The sequence below is a fragment of the Megalobrama amblycephala genome, linkage group LG15 (genome assembly GCF_018812025.1).
Source record: "Megalobrama amblycephala isolate DHTTF-2021 linkage group LG15, ASM1881202v1, whole genome shotgun sequence".
In the NCBI taxonomy this organism is placed as follows: domain Eukaryota; kingdom Metazoa; phylum Chordata; class Actinopteri; order Cypriniformes; family Xenocyprididae; genus Megalobrama; species Megalobrama amblycephala.
In genome coordinates this window covers 9698754-9700135 of record NC_063058.1, presented here as the reverse complement: position 1 = coordinate 9700135, position 1382 = coordinate 9698754, and the positions used below count along the sequence as shown (strand labels likewise).

The window sequence follows — 1382 nt, the reverse complement described above, 5'->3', positions numbered from 1 at the left end:
GTCTCTGGAAGCTCTGCTGGGAGAAATTGACATGCCGTGGCATGTCCTGATATCAGCTCTGTGTACAGTTTTCCTTTCTCTCCAATGCTTGTCCAGTCTGTTTTTCCTTTTTCCAGCATGACATGAATTTTGAATGACCCAAACTTCCATCTTTTGTATCTTCTCTGAGATTATTCTCTCAAAACATGACAGTCTGTGGTGTGTGATCCACCATTCATGTCCATCAAGTTACCACCATCCTGACCCACACCCCTCGTCCAAACACACGTGTAGAGGGTAAAGAGCGGAAACGCACCCTTTGTGCCTGCTGGGGCTGTTGTCTGTCGCCATAGCAACCAGGTGGGGCTGTCAGCTTCCAGGTAGGACAGACACCTGCTGCATTATTCATCTCTGTAATGCGTAGCTGCCTGTAATCTGACTACACGGGAACAAATATCTCTTTACGCTGGTAATATATTGTTTGTAAATGTACTTTTCCACATTTACTTTGAACCCACTTCTTTTATTCTGTGACTTTGCTTTGTTTTTATCTTAACGGAGGTTGTTTTCCATAGATAGCCACATATGGAACTAATTTGGGTGGTTTTAACCTGCCAGCCAGCTGTTTACTATGTTTTCCTTCTTTTTGGAAACATGTCAGGGCAAAAACATTTGGAAATTAACAAGTAGAAAACAAAACAATGCATTGATGACAGCTGTTGACCATCTACAACACAACCACAATGAACTTTGTGTCTGCACGTTTGTTTAGTTGGCTTGATGGTTCGGGTGATTGGTTGGATTATTTTTTTCCACGTGGATCAAGTGGTGATTCAGAATTTCTTAAAGGTTGTTGAACCTGAATGTGAGCTTTTGAGTGAATCTGATGGGTCCATATACAGACCTTGTATGTGACCCTCTGCAGTTGGCCTTGTCATTGGAGAGGTTATGTTGGCTCGTGGACATGACCACCGCCGGCAAGGTGCTTGTGATAACTGGTTCAGAAAAGATACCTGAAATAATTGCCTGAAAACATATGAGTCATTTTCAAACTGTTGCTTAACACAGAAAATGTCTGTTGACAAGAAGTACAACAGGATGAGACATTCAAACAGGAAGCGAATTAGTATAGTCAGTAGCCAGCACTGTTGACCTAAAACTTGTCTTTTATGCAAATCTTCCAGACAAAGAGACGAGGAAGTGCAAGTTCATGCCAGCACCGTCTAGTTAGAATAAGTGAGATATGTGAGAAACAATGCTGTGTGAGCGCCATCTAGTGGTAAGAAATATATTACAACCCCAAAGTAATGGGTTCAGAGACCGTTAAACACCTGTTAGACAGTAATAATTAACAAAATAATTAAAAAATATATATATTATAAAAGTATAAATTAATAAATATA

At 40.4% G+C, this 1382-nt stretch overlaps 1 protein-coding gene across 1 annotated transcript in view; it reads left to right on the top strand.

Moving 5' to 3' along the window:
* Window positions 1-313: 313 nt before the first annotated feature.
* trpm1b (transient receptor potential cation channel, subfamily M, member 1b) overlaps window positions 314-1382 on the top strand; it is a 32110-nt gene continuing 31041 nt past the window's right edge. The window contains exon 1 of the mRNA XM_048158876.1: window positions 314-448. The gene's annotated coding sequence lies outside the window, so the exon portion shown is untranslated. The remainder of the gene's footprint in view (window positions 449-1382) is intronic.